Source organism: Aquila chrysaetos, chromosome 12 (genome assembly GCF_900496995.4).
Source record: "Aquila chrysaetos chrysaetos chromosome 12, bAquChr1.4, whole genome shotgun sequence".
NCBI lineage: Eukaryota > Metazoa > Chordata > Aves > Accipitriformes > Accipitridae > Aquila > Aquila chrysaetos.
Window position 1 is genome coordinate 17,139,058 of NC_044015.1, and position 20,656 is coordinate 17,159,713.

The 20,656-nt window shown below is 40.9% G+C and overlaps 1 protein-coding gene across 5 annotated transcripts in view; it reads left to right on the plus strand.

Moving 5' to 3' along the window:
• CRB1 (crumbs cell polarity complex component 1) overlaps positions 1 to 20,656 on the plus strand; it is a 114,709-nt gene that overhangs the window by 4,160 nt on the left and 89,893 nt on the right. The gene's annotated exons all lie outside the window — the stretch shown is intronic.

Consider the following 20,656-nt stretch of genomic DNA (forward strand, 5'->3'; position numbering starts at 1 on the left):
ATTTTTTTTTTATTTCAATTGTATAAAATGCTTTTGGAAAGACCATTTGTAGTTAATTTAATTTAGTCTACTGGAGCCCCAGCTGATACCTGATGCTGTCAGGTGCAACAAGTGTACAAATTTGAATATGGGTGCTCAGAAATACATGTACTTGATAAAAAAAGAGCAGGTATAGTTTCGTCTTGTGAAGTTATGTTTCCAAAAAGATTGTGGTCTTTGTCCTCTCTTGGCACAGAAAAAAAGAGCCTGTTGGAGAGCCCTTGATGCCTTCTTGTTTGTATACTGGCCTGCCTTGGGGCAAAAGCATCCATCAGGTTGCTCTGATATTTGGTGCTGTCATATCCCTGAGGTGAAGGGGTGCTGCTGGTGAAGGTGTGGAGACTGTACACCCACCTGGGGGCAGGATTTCTTTGCTGGCAATGTTTATCCTAATTCACATTCTGTCTTCTTGACGTCACCACAGAGATCATCACCACGACTATGCACCAGCACAGCAAGCCTGTGGCAAGGTGTGGGCAAATTGTTGGAATCTATCCCCAAATTCATGTGTTGCATGTCTCTCAGGGCTCTGCAAAACATATTCCACAGGCTGTTTCCTTCCCACACTGGCTTACTGATGGAGCTCTGAATTGATTAAAAAACTGTACTTTCTTTTCTTATTTATCCTGTGCCTCTATTCTGTTGAAAATTTCTTTTTTGCTGACACTGGTAGATTTTATTTTATTGGGGCAAAATTAAATCAGATACAGATAAAATATACTAATTGTCTTTCCATTGCCAGTCATTACTTTACATACCAAAGAGTTTCTCCAGCCCACAGGTGCTAAAGTCTTATATATGGTAGTACATACCTTTTTTATAATTCCCTGCTTTTTTTTTTTTTTTTTTTTTTTTTTTTTTTACAATCTCCAAAACACAAAACATGAAGATGTCAGACTACACAGAACCAGTTATTTTCGCCTAGGGACTCCCTATAAGCAGAGGAATTTTGAGGCTTTGTCTAAAATTGTAATGATAAGAGTATGTGAAGTAGTATTCCACATTCCCTTAACGTGAAGATAGCGGTACAGATCTGAAAATTCATTTATGCCTTGTGCCCGTGGTTATAAGTATTGTATGCAAGCCCTCAATACAAGTTGGTTTTATATAGAGTTCTGTGAACATAATCTGTTTGCACAAATCATACCAAATGAACTACTTACAGAAAAGTAATCTGGGGGGCATCCAGAGATGGTCAGCTCTGTATAAGGAGGGACCATGAATCATTATGGACAGTAGTTGACAGGAAGCATGTCCCAAATCCAGAACAAAATTGGTAACTAACTGCTGCCATATTATTGTCTAACAGGAACTGCCAGCAGATAACTCTGGGCAGAGAGCTGCTTAAGAAACAGACAAAAAGAAATTATGATAAATACAGGTGTATTTAGGCATCGATTTTGCAAGTGATTCTGTCTAGCATCAAGTGCAAGTTCAGAATCTTTTATTTTAATCCAACATCCAACAACTCATCTCTTCTTTTTTTTTTAAACAAGCTTTACAATGGATTATCTATCACTAATGCAGAATTATCTTCTCTTCCTTTTGGCAAAAATTCAGTAAAAAAAAATTATAATTTCAAAACTATTTTTCTCCATTTTAATGACTTCATGACCTTTCAGCAGAGCTGAAAAAAATTACTATTTACTTCATAATAGTTCCCCCAAATGTTCATAAATTAAGAATGGAATTTAACGTGGGATAGCTGTTAATGTGAGCAAAATATCTGAGCTTTACTTGCACCCCTTTTCTGCCGCTCTGAGGTGTTGGCACTATGCAATTTCTCCCCATGGACAAGAACTTTTAATTTCCTGCAACTATTCCTATTACTCACACAGCTTGAATTACTGCTTAATTACTGCATTAGGAATAAAGCTCTACTATAAAGAGATTTGTGTTTTTGCTCATACTGCTTATCCCTCATGCACACTCAGATGATGCAAGTAGCTTTCCAGCAAAGTATTGCTAGGATGCACATTTGGTGAGTTCATAGCAGATTTGGCACTTCAGCAGATCCTCATGAGCCCGTTGTGGAGCACAGGCTCATGAAGTGCTTCCCAGAGCTGCAGTCAGCAATGTCTGAGCACAGGCACCAGGAACCTGCAGCTTTCTCTCTGTCCCAGCTGTCATACATTGCATCTATATCATATAAAAAAAGAAATGTCTTTCAGATGTTTGCCATCATCCTAAGTGAGTTTAAAGCAACAGCTCCTTGACACAATTATAAGGCTGTTGGGTTAGGGTTTTTTTCCTTTTTCATTTATAAATTTTATTATGGATAACATCTCCATCTCTGGATTCAAGCAAAATCCTAAGAACATACAGTAGTAACCCCATAATTTTTAAACAAGGAAGTAAATTCTGCAAGATGGATCCATTTGCATAAAAGTGACATTAAGAACATCCCAACCATACCTGTATTTGAGCCTCTCAATTCAAATTCTTACAAGGCATCCTTAAGGTGCTACACCTACCATTCCAATAGCAGAGCAAGACTACCAGGCTACAGACAACCTCTCTACTGTGTGCTTTGTAAAATGGGAACTGCTGACACTAAGAACCTCTGGAGGCTAAATGTTTCCCCAGGTCCTGTATTAGTCATACAGAAATTACAATGCAAGGTATCAGCATCTTTGAAAATTCAGCCATCAAATGACATTGATTTTAGCAATACAGGATAAAACACTGAATGATGTATTCACAGTCAAGGAACAGAAAGGGAATTCTGTAGCCAGGACACTGATCAATCTCTGTAAGTGGGTGTTATTTGTGACTAATGACCTGTTAGGAAAGAGTCTGATGGGAAAGAAAGGAGGTTGGGCAAAAGGGTGTTTTATCACTCATGCTCAACCAGCAGCAGAGACCTTGCATGGATCTTGAAACACTGATATATTGTGCAGCATCAGTGATAACGTACTGGAGAAGCTGATGCTGGAATGTTAAAGCGTGTCATACAAGCAGAGAACATAAACCTGATGTTTTAATAAATACATAAACCTTTCAAAAGTATCTCCACCCGAAGTTTACATCTATATCTATCCACAAAATTCTTCCCCTGTGTTACTGTTGATGAACCTAGGACACCTAGGGAGTCCTGTCCCAGTGCAAGTCACTACACCTTTTCCTCTCTGCAGGAGGAAACGCAGGAAAAAAAATAGTGCTGTTTAGAGAATGCTCAAATCTCGATGGCCAAATTGAGTACTTCCCTATTGAAAAGCTGTATAGAAAGGCAAATATTTTGCTGTTATGTGTTGGCAGGAAAGTGACATGTAAGACATGGGAGAGTAATCAATCCACTGTCCAGTACTGGCTATATCCAGTTTTGAGTGCTGCTGTGAGCGAGAGAGGGGCAATCAGGAAAATGCTGGAAAGGGACAGCAAAAATAGGAGACATTTAGAAAGATGTGCCCTATGAGAAAGGGTCAGGGGAAGAGAAGCCTGCGGGAGGACATGATTACAGTCTTACCTACACAAAAGAGAATGGCAATCAAGGAAGACAATGAGATTGGTTGCTCCCTGTGACCTTTGGAAAGGCAGGCTCTGCAAAATAAGAGATTCCACATGTGGCAGGGAAGATTTGAGTGAACTTTCCCAATTGAAAGATAGTTAAATCTCTATATCAGAACTTTTTAATGAATGGGTTAGATAAATACCTGCCAAAGGTTGCCCAGACTGCTGTTTCACATCTGGTGTTACACAGATGAAGGGCAGTCAGCACCACCTTGGGGGTGACCTGTGAAGATCTCGGATGATGGAGCCCCAGAAAAGCACAGGTCCCTACTTGCCCCAAGGGCCATGGTGGCATTGAGGCTCCAGGGCAGCTTAGGCACAGCTCCAGGGCGGGGCAAGTGGATGGCTCCCTTCTCTCCTGCACTACAACTGGGGATTATCTGCTGTTCAAAACAAAGGCAGCCCTGAACCCACCCTGTTTGTTGCATTAACAACAAATTTGTTGCCTAAACTTCAGTGAGAAAATAGTTTACTCTCATTCTTCGAGACATCAAGTAGTTACTTTTAATTTTTTGGTACCCTAGGCTTTAAATAAGCACCTTGGCTATTGAAGGTACTCATTCCGATGGGGATAGATAGTACTCCCATGCTAGAGAGTAGTTTGATTTCCAGATTTTGGAGCCAAATCACGTATCTTTTTACTTGCAATTTGAGTATACTTGATATATTGGCACTGCAATGCAAGAAAATATCATTAATGAATGGATTATGAATAGTATAATTTTCATGGTCAAAAAACCTGAAAAGAAATGGAAAACATGGATTGCCTGCTGAACCCAAATTTTACAGCCAGCTTCTCACTCCATATAAAAAGGCGACACAAGACTGGAATGTACTGCACCAAAACAAATACCAGGAAATTCCTAGGAAACTCTTTTAAGTGGCCTTTCTGAACACGCTACAACAAATTAACATTGTTCTAGGAGTCTTCACTCTGATGCTTCATCTAAGAGAAGCTTAACATTTTATTTTTATGAAAATAAAAATCACTTATTTATAAAACATTAAGGTTTTTAAAAAAAAAGTATATATCCTGCCAGCTACCAAGCAATAAAAGGATATGTGTTAGTCCATTTTCCTTAACTCCTGATATTCAGTGCAGTCCCTCTAATAAATAAGTTAGAGAAATAACAATCTAAGTGCCTTTGATCCTGCCTACAGGGGTTTGCAGCCAAAGACCTCTCAAGGATACTTCTACTTTTGGGTTTTTTTATAATCCACATCTCAGCATTAAGAAAATCATTTAGACAACGCCTTAATCTCTAGGCAACCTTCATTATTCCCTTTGCAGTGGCCCAAAAAGGGAAAAAGGTCCTGATATTTACATTTTCTAAGGGAAGCCTTTAAACCTAATTGACTCATCTAGAGTCACAGACAGTAGGCAGCAAGTAGATGAATGATACATATTATTTTCTAGATTGATATTACAGATTAATTTGTTGGTTTTAGAGACTGACATGTTTCATCTGTTCTCACTGTACTCTTCTGTTTCCTCAGCCATGGACGGTGCCATAATGTATGAAAGCCCTCTCACACCAGCAAATAGCAAAAAAAACCACCCCCAAAACAATCCAGATAAGCCTTTTTCCAATGAGATTCTTATGTTTACTTTATATTGATTATATTTTATTCACCCATAAAATGGGTCAACAGAAAATTGCTTCCGTCTTTTGACAAATACTCCAATTGACAATGCTTCTCTGCAGGCAGCAGTGACACACACCACGCAGCTGCCACTGGAGCTCTAAAGGACTCCTCCAGGGTGAGCAAAACACATTCCTCTCCAGGCATCAACATAGCAAGGCTGTAGTTGCTGCTGCAACTTCAGGGTCAGGGCAGCTTCTGCCTGCCTGAAATCTTATCAACAGGGACAGAAATCAAAATATTTCTAGGGCTAAATATTTCTGTGGGTAGGAAAGGGGCATGGGTTGCTAACCCGTTACACATAGTGTCCCCGCTCCAGCAACTACGGATCAGGGCACTTGCCTGGTGCATCCTTCTGTGCTGGGAAGTGCTGTGCTTGAATAATTGTGGCCTGGGTGGATGCTGGGAGCGGGGAGAAACTCCTTGCTTCTTTTTACTGCTCTTGCTTGCCTGCCCAAGGCTGAGCATACTGGAATCCTGTTCCCTTAACCTTTCCTTGAATAATGAGACAGACAAAGCATCTTCAATTGCATTAGTCAGGGAGTCTGCAGACAGGATGCATTCTTTCAAAGTGCCCTCAGTCACAGTGACTGAGATCAAGATCACGGGCGAACAAACTAACCTGTGTACCCCAACATAAGTGCTCAACCATGAACACCACGGCCTGACGTTTCCTTTGCTGACAGTTTCTGAGAGGTACTACTATGTTCCTATATTGTGGGACTACCAAAGGCTGACTGCCCTCTAAAGTAGTTAAGCCCAGAGCTGCTCTAATTCACATTCAGACTACCAGGAGAGCTATAGGAGTAGATGAAAGGCAGCATACGTTGGTCACGCTCTTCCCCTGACAGTTCCTGATCTCCCTTGTTGGGGTTTCTAACAGGGATGGTACAGAGCACTTCATTAGCTCTTGTTCCACAAGGAGGGCCCTAGCTCTGAATTTGACTGACACACATTTCTTCCTTTCTTTGAATGTGAGCTAGAGGACTTTGAAAACAACATAATTCTACAGGAAGCCAAAGCAAGGACGTAGAAAGATAGACAGTCATCAGTCTGCAAGGATCCAAGCAACTGCAGTTTAAGTAACCTGCACTGACAGATTACTCATGGCAGGGAATCCAAAACACTCACTGTAATAATCTAGACTTGAAAAGACATCTGTATACAGAAGTAGCTTCAGATGTGTTTTGCTAAGCTTTGTGGCAATTTGTAGGTACTTAAAAAGCAGCTGTGGTACTGTTCCCTCTATGGCTAACCATCCGTGGATCTGAACATAGTCAAGTGTCCACACAGCTGAAAGATGACATCAGGCTCAAGTCTGCAGTATAACTCACCAACCTCCCAACAGCTGGAAAGAGAGCCCCTGAGAGTATGCCTGAACTAAATACACGTCGCCTTGCTGCTGCGTGGACATCAGCCACCTCTGGTGCAGAAATGGTGTAGCTGTGTTAGCACCGTGCTGAATGCAAGCTCGTGCTGAGAGACAGAGCATGTTAGATCAGGCACTGTGTCGTGCTAATACAGCTAAATGGCACCTGGATTAGAGCTGGCTCAAAGCATGCAAAAAGGAGTTCTGTCTGCACCCATCTACCTATACCTTGTTATTTACACAGGCAGCTTTCCAGGCTCTCTCTCTCAAATGTAAGCAGGCAATGCTAAATATACCACAGCAATCTGCTGGTGATCCCATTTTGGTGGGGTGGAAGAGTAAACTGGAGCTGAAAATTACATACAGAGTTCTGGAAATGTTAAATATGGGCCACACGAGATGCAATTCAACTGCAATGGCCAAGGTATGGCCACATGGTATGTAGTCATCTTTGAGTCTGCTGACTCAAGAGCTACAAGAAGGACAAAAACCACTGCTGAGTTCTGACACAGTGTAAAGAAGTCCTAACTGTACCTGGTTTTCTCCAGCAGCCCCTTGCCTTCCTTTGATAGCCTCATGGATAAGGTACAGAGAGAAAAGGCACCAATCTTGTAAGATAAGCAAACAGAGGCTGCATAACAAAAGCAATATGCAATGACACTAAGAGAAGAAGCCAGAGAATGACACTGATATATCAGAGATTACATCAGAAATATTGAATGGGACAAAAATGTCAGGCCCTTGTAGGCTCTTCCTCTCCCTGTTCAATATAAAAAGCAGAAGTTTAAAGAATGTTGAAAGTAAAGCTCCACTTTGATTCCTACCTTAAAAGGTAGGAAAATATGAAAAATTTGTTTGTGGGAATGATAATCCAAGCCTCTTTGATCACTATCTGTGTATGTATTTGGAGCAGTATATATCATGACAGCAGAATGCAAATAGGTGCCTCTACAATGCAACCGCAAAAAGAAAATATCTGGCCAACATTTTGTAGGACCCACCAATCCAGACTTTCTAGCTAAACCCATCCCTTCTCTCACATTAAACACAGCTGACATTGGTAATTCTTTATTCACTACTAATGGTACTGAACATTTTGCAAGCCTCAGTCCATGTAAAAAGGCCCTCTGCTTGATATAACAAGAACTATCTGTTCTGTTCTCTCTCGAGTATGTCTTAAATGTCTGATTCAATTTAGTCTAACATCCACCCATTTTGGAGCTTGTGGAAAAGTGCAAGAAGAGTAAAGTGACTAAAATCAATTGCCATTTTCACAGTCAAAAGGCTGTTTCCAAAGAACATTGGATTTCCTGAAGAACAAGTAGACAACTCAGAACTTTGGTAGTGAGGTGACAAGACTGAGAAGTGTTTGGAGCAAAAGTTTCATGGGATTAAACAGGAGAAGGAAGGATTGGCACTGAACACCTTTGAAGAAGCTGGATAAAAATCTTTCCAGCAGACTGACCTAATGATCTGACAAGTGATGGAAAGAAGAAAGGAAGATTCAATTCTGTGCACACAGCAGAACGAAACCAGATCCATTTCTACTACAGCCTAAAAGCCATAAACACTCCTTCAGATACTGCATTTTGTTTGGGGAAAGTGCCCACCACTTCACAGATTCATACAGGCACTTTCTTTTCCCACAGATCTCTGTAAGCATTCTCACTGCCCAGTGACTGAGGAAAATAGCTTACAGTGGACCTGCTGTATCCCCAACCATCATCTTTGAGCTGACAATGATTTTGCTGCAGCAAGATATACATATGTTGTAGGTACTTCCGATATTCCACAAGCAGCATTCAGCAGAGTTGATTTCAGTTTTATTTATTCTGGTTTAACTGTCTAAGTCAACTCATTTCAGTGAAAATGCTGCTGTGCTATGTCCAGTCAGGACCAGCATGGCTTTGCTTTACATAACCAAGAAGTTTGTGGTTGTAATCAAGAGTGGTTTCTTTTCAAGTAGATGGAGAATTATGCCTTTTGAGATACTTGAGATGCATCAGAAGTAGGACTACATTCTTTACTCTTAATTAAAGGATTTGATTGGCTGGCAACAATGACCTCTGCTCATTATATCCCAGCTCTTAAACTAAACTTTGTGGGAACTGCATTCTTCATTACTACTAAAAGTAAATGGAGACTATTATTATACTTTGCAGGGATTTTTGTGTAACAGATAAGCAGCAATCAGAAATGTGTTTGCATCCTGAATTGCATCATTTCTTCTTTGGACTAGCATAGAAACACGTTGTTCTAGAGGAAATCCACACAATGGCTTTCCAACACTAATTGCGCCTCAGTTTCAGACATGTTGTGTCAACTTTTCTACAGACGGGGGAACCCTTTCCTCTACTTTTATTAACATAACTGCAAACTTCCAGAAAGCTGAGAGACTGATTTTCCTGTCTTCTTTTAAGCCTGTGCATCTTTTATACCATGGCTCTGAATCAGTCTGAAGAATTCCAGGTCTTCGTGGGTGACTGCTTCCTTTCTGCAATCACTGATGAGCACCAACACTTCCATTAACCACAGGCATGTGGTTACTCATGCTTACAGTAAACCTGGCTTCCCAAAGATAAGGAATTTTTATGAAATCATTATGGAAAGTTCTGAGAAGTAGACATATCATAGGTAATAGGTGCTGAGCTTATTACTCTAGTTGATGCAGTTTTGAGCAAGTGGGTTGGACTAGATGATCTCCAGAAGTCCCTTCCACCCCCATCTATTCCATATGAATGGTTATGTGAACCATTTTCAGTTTAGCCGAGCCCATTACTACAGTGCTGGTAAAGCAGTCATTTCAGGGAGTATATCAGAAATGCTATCCAACCAATTCTGGAACATTTATTTATTTATTTATTATTTATTCAGTAATAAAAAGATCATTAGAGTTTGTGGGAAGCTGGTTAGTAAGAGGAAAAACTGGGAAGTGCAAAGTAAGAGGAAAAAGACTGCAAAGTATGTTTCAGACTGCATTTGGAAAAAAAAATGGACAAAAAAATCAGTTACTAGTTTCATTAAAAAAATTTCTAAGATCTCCACTGTGTTACCACTCTAGTGCAGACTTGGTGACTCTCTCCAGGACTCCCTGGAGAGTAGTAGGAATGTGAACATGGTCCTGAATAAGACCCCATGCTCAGAAATGTATCCTGACATCAAGGCTGAAAACTGTCTTAACACAGGGGAAACTCCTATGTGCAGAACAGAGCTTGAATGTTGTAACGAACATTCAGCTGCCACAGGAACATCTGCAAAACTTGTCACTTGCCTTTAAAAAAAATGCTAGTGTTTTTAACATCTTGACTTTGATGAGAGGTCCAGTGATTCAGCCTTTCATACCACAGTCATGCCCTATTCCAGCTATTACATGCCTCATTTCTGTTAATCTTCTCTAATTAGTTCTGCTTCTCAAGTGAAGTCTTGGAATGTAACTTTTTCTGTGCTAATAGTGAGGGCTGTGCTTTCATGTTCAAGGTCAGTCCAGCATTTCACCTTGTAAAACTCATTTGTCCTCCTAGCACTTACACTTTCACAAAGAGTTTAAGTTTAAACACCAGTTTAGACTCTCTCAAAGACTTTTACTGAGTTTAAAGTTATTGTTAAAGGTGTGATCGCACCCCAAACCAGCAGTCATGCAAGTGTGGAAGAACAAGCTTCTTTCGGATTCTCTTTCTTGCAAATGTACAAAGAAATTTTTTTTCCATAAAAGTACTTTCAGCTTTTTCCTCATGAGGTGTATTGCATATTTTACAAAACATAAGCAGATTGAACCTCATAGCCTGCAAGTAAGCAGCATCTCAATCTCACAGGTGAGAATGCTGAGCTGGAGAAGGGCAAGGTGACAACTTTGCTTGCAGCAAGAGAGCTGTGAATACAATCCAAATGATCTCCCTGTTCGAACCACTAAATTTAGATCTTGTTTCTCACTTCCTATGTTATACATACACATAAATATATATATATATATATATATATATATATATATATTGGGGGGAGGGGACACACACTTTCTAGATTTCTCAGCCCGAGATCTGTAATATGACAAGTATTCTTTTTTTCTTTTTTTAAGATAAAACAATTAAGTGTTTATTCATTCTTACAACAAACGCAGGCAGTCCTTGCATCTGTGATTTCCATTGCTAACTCTAAGGGTTTCCTTTGTGTATCACTTCTTTTATTTGATAACTCATAGCCACCTTTTGTGAAGGTATCAATACGCTCTGTAGTCACTAAATTGCCAGCCTATAGACTTTCCTTTGTGAGGATTGGTGAGATTCAGTGATTACTAGAGGCACATGATGGTTGAGGTGTGAACACTAATGGGAGGGGGCATCTGAGCCCCAGGCAAGAAAAACACTCCTCTCCAGCTGATGCTCAATTCAAAATGGCAGACTATTTTCAGGTTAACAAAATTTAACTGGGCAAGGGGGAAAAGTCAACCTTTAGCAATTTATAACTTGGACTACAATCAGTTTAAACGGCTTACTTAAAGCATTGCTGCTGCAGCAGCTATGGATAAAATTTGCAGTTCATCTAAAAAAGTCACCCAGGTTTGGTGCTTTTAGACTTCATGCTGTCATGAATTGCAAATAGGCATAGTACAGGAATAGGATAACAATAGAATAGCAAGCATCTCTAGGGTTATTTTCAGTTATTTCATAGGCAACAAGTAAGAAAAATTAACTATTCAACCCACTTCAAATAAAATAAATTATAACATATGTAAATGCAATATATAGAAAATACTTAGCCTTTTCAATTTCAAATAGTTAACATGTAATTCTTATATCTGAAAATACTACCCCTGAAGTATTTTGAGGAGTTTATGGCATGTTATTCCCTGGAAACTATTTTGGAGTTCATTTTTCTTAAACCTCTTCTCTGGGATTTATAAAGTCATTTAGAAGTCACTAACAGCAAGGTTTTTATTTTTCCAGAATTGCAATGATATTGTCCATCTAAACCCTCTTATATCTGATCATCCTGATGTTCAGAAACAGGACAGAAATAGTGAGAAAACTCTTCATTCTCCCCACCTCTAAGGCTGAAGAGGAAAGCACAGAACACAGGCACAAAGAGAAAATTCACAGACTTGCTGCAAGACCAATGCTTAATTTTAAATTCTAAAAATGGCTCTAAAGGTGAGCAGCACCCCACTGTGCATGAGCCTTCAGTAGAGCAGAAGTACTGCCGTACAGAGCTTTGGTGCCAGAATTTAGCCCCATATGAGCTGTAAATCTGTGCCTTATTTGTCCTTGTGAAAATGCATCTCATTTCCAAGGATATTTCAGAAAAAAAAAAAAATACACCGTGGGGCTGAATTAAGTATGCACCTTAATACTGCACTGACATTGGAGCACGACACTCGGCACCTTGCAGCACTGAACTCTGAATGCGATTAGATCATGCTGTAGACTGTTGCCATAATCACAGCATGCCACAAGCAGAGGTCGTGGCTCATGACACCCAAGAAAGTATTTTGGAATTATGTCAACTGGGAAAACCCTCCACCTTCCTGTAGGTAGGCGATGGAATATCTTTCCATGCTGAGGTATGCTTTTAGAAAGAGAAAAAAAAAATTTTTGAATCCCTGTTCTTTGACTTTCTCAAAAGTGTGCTTGTTGCAAATTAATATGCCAGAAGCTTAAATCAGAATGGTGTCCTATTGATAGGGTATTAGGGACTGGACATGGTCAAGAAGCTAATATGGGACAAGAGTTAGGGAAGAGAGGCATCCTTGCACATTGCTTTTTTAAGTCCTCCTTTAACTTCAAGTTGTCATCCAGACATGTTCATAGTGCAGTAACTTAAATATCTCCACTTTATTCTCTCTCTCTTGCTCAGCACACGGTGACAATGGTTTTATCATTGAAATATTTTCTCTATGGAGCACTCTGAGTACTGACAGCTCTTTTCTCTTTCCCTCCTTCACACTGTCACCCTTCTATATTTGCCTTGACACTGTCTTCATATTGTCTTGACATTGTTCTGACAGTTATGAAAACTCAATCACTGCAGCAAACAGCCATGACAATGCAGAGAAGAAGAAGGAAAAGTGTTATGAAAATTGTTAAGGAACTGAAGAATTACAGACTAGTGAAAACAAGATCTCGCTTTTTCAAAACCATATTCCTAGTGAGTTTTTAATAAAAACTGCTTTATAAAAACTTCAACCAAGGCTGGCAAAAGCCATCTCAAAGAAGTCAGTTGGCAGTTATGGATTCTGTACCTAAAATTCAGATGTTCCTAAATGACAACCTCTCTTACTGCTGTGAGTTCAGGTCCTTTTTGAGAGCGACTTCAGTCCACCTCCCAGGGAGTGGGGCATGCTGGATTATTGTGAAATGCTGACTCCAGGAACTCTCCAGCTACACTTTCTCCTAAGCCTGCCATTCAAATTGGGATCCCTTTTGTGGGCAGCCAGGAAAGAAAGGTGGCAGAGGAAGAAGAATATCGCAACAGGTTAACTGGAGCATTACTTCCCTTTGCTAATAATAAAATAGAATTTCATTTTGTTGGTTCACAACTTAGAAGAGAGGAGCCTAGAAAGAAAGCATCACTCCCTAGCAATCTAACAAATGACGAGTATTGTGGTAACAGGCAAAAAACCCAGCACAAGTGGGGTAAGTTTAGTAACTGTTAAGTGTTCCTCTGGTTGAATTAAAGTTCCAAGCAACTACTTAACTGTTTTAGGATAATAGGGACACACTGAAGTGCTTAAAGACCATGCATATACTTGACAGAGTAAGCTTCATCATTCAACAATTTGACAAAATTGCTACTGATTTGAGTAGGAATTCTAGTCATCAGGAACCACGTGGGGCGGTTGGGGTTTTGGCGTTGTTTTTTTTTTTCAGAAAAGAAATCCCTGCATATATACAGTTTTGATACTAATCCAGATTCTTGGTACTTACAAGAATACTCTAGGTAATACAAAAAATACTTTTAAAAGCTACTTTATATTATGTTTGCATGCATACAATCTGTATCTTACCTGAAAAACATAATGAAAGCACATCCATTGCAAAGCAGAACAGAGCTCATCAGCAGGGCAGGCTACATTGCTCTGTAGGTGATGTGTAGTGTTCCCTGCAGATCAGACAAGCACTAGTTCTCCAGAAGGAACATAATTGTCCCTCTCCTGCTCCATTACTGCAGCTTGCTTTCTTCTCCCTAAATTAATTAGGGAGGGAATATAGTCTGAAGCTTGTTACCTTTGCTGCAGAGCCAAAGGCCTTTCTCAGAGACCGCAGGGCTGGTGGCCGGGTGCTGAACCTCTGGGCTCTTCACCAACATCTCCCAAACTGCAGGGCTAGCCTGACAACAGATGGCCCAAATGACACAGCACAAACTTGGGCTCCAGAGCTATAAGAAACCTTAACCCATCCCCCTTCCACCCCCATCAGCTCCCTAAGGAGTCAAGGAGGGGCAAGGGGCTGGAAGTGCTAATTTGTAATCTGCTGATAGACCCACACCTGGGTCTGCATAGCCACCCCCACCCCCACACTGCTAGGGAACTAAAGTTTCTGCTCTCTCAGATGTAATCCATGAGTGCAGTACATGGAAAATACAGTAATTCCTGCATGTATCTCTAGCACATATATTTAAGATTGCAGGGTGAAGAAAATGTTAGTAAAAGCTTCTCATGACATCAGAATTTACAGAAATAAACCTCTCTCAGTCAATGAATGTAATTTGTTGATGAGACTGAATCAACACATCTCATAATGAACACATGGTGCTAAGAGTAAACTGAGCATGCACATATACAAACTGATGCTCATCTGGTTAATTCTGTGGCTAATTTCATATGTTCAATCATGATGACTAAAGCACAGATAAGTCAAAACCAGAACAGAGACAAAACGAGCCTAAGAATTACTAGCAGAAACAATATGTTTCCATTTATTCAGAGATATTAAGCTTTAAATGCATCTTCCTGAGATCACTTGATGAAGCATGGGCTGTCTCCAATTAAGAAAAAATGGCACAAAGAAGAGGGCTCCACATAAGTGCAACCACTTTTGAACTATAGACCCATAGTCTAAATGCTATATTGGATGGTGATGCTCCAACTGCCCTAGCAAGCTGAATGACAAACATTTTGGGGCTTGCTTCCTACGCTGTTATACCTATGAGCTCCCTTGATTATTAATGGAATAATATTTGTTAGAGTAGGCTACCACGGTCAAATCAATACCGAAGTGTCTTGAAAAAACACCACAGCTGAACCTCTAATTAAGTAAGATATTTTGTTCCTTTTAAATGAGGCACTGTTTGAGGAGTACAGTAACAGTGCCTTGTTCTGTTCAAGGCTATCTATAATTAATAATCCCAACGATCAAAGGAAATGTGATCCTAAGAGAAAATTGCTTTTGAGAATCCCCAGGTATTAAGTACTGAGAATTACTTCCCAATCTGTTCTGCAGTCTCTCAGCACAGTATGTTGTATGATGCCCTTTGGGATCATAAAACAAGCCCCGTCGTAGAGCTCTCTGGAAAAAATGTTCCCAGCAAGATAGTCACTAGATATTTATCATGTATTCATTATTGCCATCAAATCTTATTTAATTTTTTCTTGGCCAGACCTTTACTGTTACACAGATCTTATTTATTAATATAGCATAATTTAATACAAAGCAGGGTCAGGATGCTGCCCTATAATGTACTCTGTACAGGTAAGTCTGGACTGGTATTGTGAGGAAGGTCCCTTCCTCCTTCCGGTTTTTTCATCACTGTATGGCACCAAAGTTTCTTCAGATAAAGAAAGCTTCTCGATGTCAAGCTGTGGAGGCTTTAGTTCTCTCCTCCTGCTTGCTAATCGTATCTTCCACTCCTCAGCCACTACACCACCAACATCCCCAGCTCTCCCTGTGTCTTAAGAGCAGATCTGTGTGATGCAAATCTCGCCTGTCAATGCAACAGGGATGGCTAAAGCTTGTATCCAGGGGAATAGCAGGCCAGACCATCTTTACTGTCCTCTGGATCATTTTGTGGAGTGGGAGCACTTCCATGCAGCTCTGGAGGAATCTGTGTTACCCTGCTGAGCTGGTGCCACCAGTGACCTTGTGTCCTGGGGCTACAATTACTGCAGGCTCGCCTACCACACAAAGCCACACAAAGTTACTGTAACTTCCCATTGCTGACCTGTAAATCCAAGTCTGCTTTGGGTCAGGCCTCAGAGGAAGAAAAGAGAATGCACTGAAAAAATCTAAGGCAGAAAAGTCAGAACTAGGAAAGGAAGGAGAGAGGAAGAGTCAGATCTACCTCTTACGTAAATTAAATAAACAGAGGAAATAAAGGAGAATATTAACAGGGAAACAAAATAATAAAAAAAAAACCTCCAAGAAATGACACCGCTATACTGATTGCTACTGGATAGTGTTTGTTTATTCATGGTTTTGAATTTTGTATCTTTTTACTGGCAAAAATCTTGCTTATCTAATTTTGGTGAAGGTTTGCTGGATACCTCTTCATTTATAGCAGGTATTTAATGCCCTAGTGGCAGACATTTTTATCATAAAACACACCACCACATTAGGCTTATAGAAACAATTTGACTTTTAGTGATATTCCTCTAATATGAAAGGCTTATTACTTAGTGTGTTCCCCAAGGAAGGCTCCTGGGCATACCCTGATGCTGGTGAATATTCTGGGTTTGCTTTACTTCTACAATGAAGCATCTTACAAAGGTTTCAGAGAAAGGCATCCCTAATTATAGAGTGGGTTTCAATACCTACTCTTGCTCTTCCTTTGGGTCAGTCACTCCTCCTCAAAGGACACACTGGAGACTGGGATCAGTGCTGCAAGGCCAAGAGATTCCCTGTGAGATCTCTGACTCCGCATGGCTCATGCTAGTACAGTTGGTCTAATTCCCCTGAACTCTAGGATGCTTGCACAATGCTTTGAGCATGGAAAGTGCTTTGAAAGCACTAACACTTCAGTGTAACACTTAAAAAAACCCAACCCAAAACATGTCCTTCTTTTCCATGTCTGGCACGTGTAGGTTTGCAGCTTGAGATTCTTCTTAGCTTAAGCGAAGAAAACCAGTTCAGGTTGGCACGGCACGGCATGGCCAGGGAGCAGCAAGTGTGGGCTGCTCTGCAAGGGAAGGGAAGCTGGGAGCTGAGGATGACAGCAGAGCAGTCAGGGCAGTGGCCTTACCTTGAAGAGATCAGTCCTACTGGACCTGAGCAAGGCAGGCAGAGCAGGTGATGGCAGCTGGAGTTAGCTACAGCCCAGTGATGGCCAGACAAGTCTGTAGTGATGCTGCAGTCAATGAGTCAGGATCAGGATCAGTTCTGGAGCAGAGTAACCAGGGTCAAGCTGTGGTCCAGTGATCACCAGGCAGGTCTGTAGTGAGGTCAAGCCCAGGTCAGGCTCCAGGACTGGATCGGTGGAGTGCATGGCCAGGCAGATACCAAGGATGAGAGCCTGACCTTAAAAAGTAGCTTCCAAGCAAAGGAGGGCCAGGTCCTTGCTGAGGCTTCCTGAAGCCATTGATCCGTAGCCTCTCATCAGTGGACTGCCCGCATGCTTCCAGCCCATTGCAATTGCAAAGGAAAAATGTGTTAGCAAAAATCCTAGGAAATTCCCTAGTTAGAAAAGAATGCCTTTTACTAATGTATTGAATGGGATAGGAGAACTCACATAATTACTTCACTGTGGTACAGCTGGCAAGTGATAACTTACTGCTGTTTAACAATGGTATTGCTGGTAATATTCTGTCCACTCTCTTCTACCTCCAGAACATTTATTTTGTTTTCCAGTTCTTCCAATTTCAAAGGTTCCTTATGGATAACAGCAGAAGCAAACCATTCTATAAGGGATAGTAATATGTAAAACATCATTCAGTGATGCTGCTGGGCCTTAGTTTATGATACCTTGTTCTATTTATGGAGTAGAGTGTGTGTGAAAAACAGGGGCTTAAGTTCTCAGGGTTTCATACAACCTCTTATTTGTTAAAGTTTCCAAAAATCAGGCATAAAAAGGGGTTTGTGAATAAATTTTATAGCTCAAAGGTTTTTTTTCTGTTATTGTTATGTAGGAGACAAGGAAGGAAAATTGTCACCTCAGTAGGGCATCTGGACTAGTGTGACACCTATAGCCTTGAACCCTCTGAGAAAGGCATCAGGTGACTCAGTCAGCCAGACAAGTGCTGTGACATAAAAATATGCCAGGGCTGATGAGAGCAGGAGGTCTACCAGCCCTGTCTGGCCGGGCAGTGTCACAAGCTCAGTGCACTTTGCTGTGATCACCACTAGACAGACTAGTCATCATGTTCTGCTGCAAAGTGAAAGGCAACCAAATGAGCTGCATAAATAACCATGTGATAGAGCCAGCTTCTTATCTGAACAAAACAGTAAATGTCAAACTGAGGGCTTGCTTTGTAGATAGCAGTAGAATAAGAATTCTGATTTTCCTAGCAACCTCCAAAAACTCATGAATACCTCTCACAGAAATAGTTTCTGTTGTCCTGCAAACTCCATTCAATCCAAGTTCTCATATGACAGACAAGACAATGTGACCTGCAGGTGCTATTATCTTGGCTCTTGTTTAACTTTCATTCTTTCATTAGATTACACTGCATTGCTGTCAGGTGCAATCGAGTTCTGGGGTGTCATCAAGCAAGAGCTTGGCCAGTCCTTTCTAGGATTGTTGTATGGACAAGGGGAGGGTTGTGGCTCTTAGGGAAAGGGGGAGCTGGTGGAACAACCTCTCTGCAGGTTATATAGTGTGCTGGGGGTGGACATAGAGTTTTGCCATTAATCAGCAAACAGTTCTTGAAACCAGGGGAGAGGAAACCATGGTGGTCTGTGGACTGAGACTAGTAATTTCATATCCTGTAGTTTAAAGTCTTACTTGGATCTGCTTCTGAGCTTACTCCAGAAATAAAATGTTGTAAAACCATGAAACAGATTCATTCTTCCTCTGTTACAAGTCAGTAGATTTTTTAGGATGCTACAATACAGTCTGTTTGCAGGTCAGGAAAGCTACCACTGATGTTGTGTCAGAGCCATGACCAATGTGGACCTTCACTGTTACATGAAACTAGGATTCAAAAGTCTAGCCCTCTGCAAAAGTTAGCATCCTTCTATTGGGCCTGTGACTGATTTTTATCTTTATGAGGTCAGTGAGGGCAGCTTGTGCAGATCACGATCACGTCATTTTTTTTCACCGATTCAGTGTTATGCCCTTGGCCCTGTTGGTAGCTGCTCTCAGCACAGGAGCTCAGCAGGATAGCAGATGGAAATTCTGGTTGCGCCAGTTCCCCCTGTTAGGCTCTAGCCTGTCCCAAAATACAGGAGCTGTGACTTTTCCCAAGCAGTCTCTAAATCCCAATTGGTAATTAGCTCATACAGAGCTAATCGTGGGTGATTTCTATTGAAAAGAATTTAGTAAATAACAGAAAGGGCTGGAATGTGAACTCCTCTACAAAGTTCACAGTGGAAAAGAATGACCTTGCTTTCTCTGTACGTACTGTGCATCGTAGCTGCACTGAAGCTTTCTTCTGATTCCTGTGGCATTTAAATCACAGTGCACTGTATTTCCAGCAACATAACGCTAATCTGCCACAGGGCTGATTACTTTTTTAAATTCTGGGGAGACAGGAGAAGCAGCATCATGATTTTGATATGAAAGTACTGTTACATAGTATGAAACCGAAATTGTGTGAGAAAAGGACTATGTATTCAGCAAGCCTGGGGGGACAGCATGCACTCCAGTGGCTATGGATATCAGTGTGATGCTAGTCTAAAGTTGGAGCTGATCTTGCTATTCCGCTGCATTTTGTTGGCTTCAGCAACATTTATTTCTCAGCTGTGTTACTGAGAACCTACTGGAGGCAATCTCAACATCAGTACACAGCTTTGCACCTAGAAACTTTAAAACATTCATTTCCTTACAGACTTCAAAGCAGAGCATAGTAAGCCAGCTGGGAAAAGGAATAGATCTATAAAAACCCTTATGTGTTTTGTCATCTTTTTGCCCATGTTCTAGTATGTTAAAAAGCATTATCTTCTGAATGTGCATTTTGTTGCTAGAGATTTGGCTCTGCAGAAAGGATATGGTGCATGTGATGTGATGTACCTTGATGGGATCTTCTGGTTTTCTGAATGCCATAAAAACAAGTGGAGACTATGTTCAATTGGGAGTCATCAAAACTTGGCTGTGAACATATACCTGTGTGATACACCTGACAATAACATTTTCCCTATTATTTACTAGTGTAGTGCATTTGACCAATGAACATATACATATTTTCTTGGAGCCAAAATTTAAGCGTGACTTACAGAGGGGAAAACCTAATTTTCTGAAGTCTGTGACTTGCAAAGTGGAGGCAAAAATAGCCCTCACCAGAAGAGAAATTCTTGCCCCAGGTTACAGGTTGGTATGATGCATTTCTAACAATCAGGTCTTTAAGCCTATCCAATTTTGACTCACAGAAAGAAATCACACCTGGGTCAGTGTTACAGACATCTGAGGCTATGTTTTAAAATCAAAGCACTCTTATGCGCTACTGTATATCGGAATCACTGCTGTGTGCTGTTTTCGTATTATGGAAAGGAAAGAGGTAATAAAGTAGACAGCAGAACCACAGATAAAGGTGGTTTTAAAGAAGAGGATGCCTTCTAACAGCTTTCAAAAGCAAACACACAGACACAGAATTTGGACCTGAAGTCAATTTTGTATTCAATTTTTAGTCCCTCTACTCCAAGCTCGGTAGATCAAAGACCTAGCAGCAATTGGCAGCACTTTTGACTGCTTTTTCTTTCCATGTTAGTAGTTGAGCACAGTGATAGCACAGCTGCTTGCATGTTCTGACCTAAAGGAAATCTCAGCACTGCAAGTCAGCGGTAGCTGGTCTGTGTGAGGGGCAGCGTCTCCCAGCCCAGCCAAGCCCCCAGCTCCTTGCTGAGGCTGAATTCAGTGGGAGCCAGGAGCTCAATGGGAGCTGGGAGCCTCTGTCTTACACAAGGGCAAAGTGCCATAAACTCTTTCCAGACTCCAGAGAAGCTGTGAGACCTTGTGTCTCTCAAGGTGAAATTTGGCCTCTTTAAGAGGCAACAGCTCCTTTGCTCCCTATTTTCC